General features: G+C 35.2%; 1 non-coding gene across 1 annotated transcript; it reads left to right on the forward strand.

Moving 5' to 3' along the window:
• Positions 1-2,235: 2,235 nt before the first annotated feature.
• Positions 2,236-2,342, forward strand: LOC139850898 (small nucleolar RNA R71). Its single transcript, XR_011760274.1, has one exon. It is a non-coding gene; the product is annotated as a small nucleolar RNA R71 (small nucleolar RNA).
• Positions 2,343-2,586: the final 244 nt, after the last annotated feature.

The raw sequence follows: 2,586 nt of genomic DNA on the forward strand, positions 1-2,586 counted from the left end.
ATATATATATTGTTCGTGAATCTTCGAGAACACAGTCAAAGAATAATTGATTACATGAATATAGTTCCAAAACTTTGAGACTCAACATTACAGACTTTGCTTATCGTGTCGAAAACATTAAATCATTTAAAGATAAAGTTTAAATTTGGTCAGAAATTTCCGGGTCATCACAACATATGTTTTATGACATTCTTCCATAAGGATTTTGTGTGTGCAATACGAAGGACTTATGCCTTTAATGTCATGAATCTTCCATGCAATAGCTGATTTATGAGCTTTTAGCACAGAAAGGAGTTGAGATTTTTCATTTTTCGTAAGAGAAGATGAGATTATTACAGGTAATTCAGATTCACCATGTAAATAAATGTATTCCAAATGGTTTGGAAGTGGCTTTAACTTTAATATCGGTGGTTCTTCTATCGATGATTTGTATCGATATCTGTCTTAATCTTTTAGCATTTGAAGTTCTTCTGTTGTTGGTTCGTATTCATTAGCCATAAGTGTAGCTAATATTTCTGCTTCATCAATTGGTTCAGTTCCTTCTCATAAAGAACATTCTCCTGTTCCTTGTAATTCTGGAAATTCTAGTAACAATTCTTCTTATGAATCTATGGTTTGAATATAATAACATGTATCATCTGCAGATTGCGGTTGTTGCATGGCTCTATCAACAGAAAAGGTAACACTCTCGTCCTCTATACTTAGGGTCAGTTTTTTACCAAACACGTCTATTATTGCTTTAGCCGTGTTTAAGAATAGTCTTTCTAATATAAGAGGAACTCGAGAATCTTCTTCCATGTCCAGAATAACAAAGTCTACTGGAAATACTAAAGTACCAACTTTAACTAGCATGTTTTTCATTATCCCTCTAGGATATTTTATTGATCGATCGGCTAGTTGTATGCTTATTCGTGTTGGTTTCAATTCTCCAAGGTCTAGTTTAGCGTATAATGAATATGACATTAAATTTATACTAGCACCTAAGTCTGCCAATGCTTCTATTGAACCAAGACTACCCAGAAAATATGAAATTGTGAAACTTCCTGGATCTGATAATTTTTCCAGTATCTTATTCAACAGCACTACAGAACAATTAGCATTCATTGTAACAGCCGAGAGTTCTTCTATTTTCTTTCTATTTGTGATTAGATCTTTTAGGAATTTAGAATATCTTGGCATTCCTGAAATCACATCAATGAAAGGAAGATTGACATTTATTTGTTTAAACATATCCAAGAATTTAGATTGCTCGGCTTCAAGTCTTTGTTTCCTCATTTTACTCGGGTATGGAAGTGGCGGTTGGTATGGTTTTCAACTACCGGTTCTGATTCCTTCTCTTGCTCACACTGTGGTGCATGTGTAGTAGGATTAGAGTCATCAGAAATTACAGGCATTTCAGGTGGTTTAAGTGTAATACCACTTCTTGTGGTGATGGCTTTAGCTGTTTCATTCCGGGGGTTAGCATTTGTATCGCTGGGTAGACTCCCCGGTTTTCTTTCTCCAATTAACCTTGCTAGGTTACTTACTTCTTGTTCCAGATTTTGGATGGAAGCTTGTTGATTTCTAAATGCTTGAGCATTTTGTTAATTAGTTTGTTTCTGAGATGTAAATAACTGGTTTTGAGATTCTATCAACTTTGCCATCATTTCATCCAAGTTTGTCTTTTTCTCATCGGTTTGTGGTGATTTATTGAAATAACCAGGTCTTTGCTGATTGTAGGTATTGTTGGATATTTATTGATTACTAGGACCTTGTTGGTTATTTTGCTGAGCATTTTGATTGTACGGAATGTTTTGATTTCGATTGTAGTTTGGCCTTGGCTGTTGATAATTATTTCCCGGCCTTTGGTTCATGTATGAAACATTCTCTATTTGTTTCATAGTTTGTTCAACACTGAGACAATCTTTTATCAAATGTGGTCCTCCACACTGCTCATAACTAATTCTTATTGATTGAATATCTTTAGTCATCTTTTCCATTCGTCTCTCGAAAGCATCTAACTTTGCGGAAATGGAATCAAAGTCATGGCTAGAATCGGATCTAGCCGCTTTAGATGAACGAAAGATATCTTTTTCTTGATGTCACTCATGTGAGTGGGATGTTGTGTTATCAATAATCTTGTGAGCTTCGGTTGCGGTTTTTTTCATAATGAAACCACCAGCTGCTGTGTCGATGTCTTTTCGTGTAGCGACGTCGACTCCTTTGTAAAATATTTGAAGTATTTGATAAGTATCTAGACCATGTTGAGGACATCCTCTCAACATTTTTCCGAATCTTGTCCATGCCTCATATAGCATTTTATTTGGCTTTTGTGCGAATGTGGCAATTTCTCCTTGAAGTCTCATGGCTTTAGATGCCGGAAAGAATCTTTTAAGAAATTTTTCAACTAAAACATCCCATGAATCAATCGCTCCTTCAGGTAACCATTCTAACCAATCTTTGGCTTCCCCCTTTAAAGTCCAGAGAAATAACATGAGATAAATAGTTTCATCTTCAACTTCTCGGATCTTAAATAGATTACAAATCCTACTAAAAGTTCGAAGATGTTCGTTTGAATCTTCTTTTGTTGTACCACCAAATTGGCAT

Source organism: Rutidosis leptorrhynchoides, chromosome 5 (assembly GCF_046630445.1).
Source record: "Rutidosis leptorrhynchoides isolate AG116_Rl617_1_P2 chromosome 5, CSIRO_AGI_Rlap_v1, whole genome shotgun sequence".
In the NCBI taxonomy this organism is placed as follows: Eukaryota; Viridiplantae; Streptophyta; class Magnoliopsida; order Asterales; family Asteraceae; genus Rutidosis; species Rutidosis leptorrhynchoides.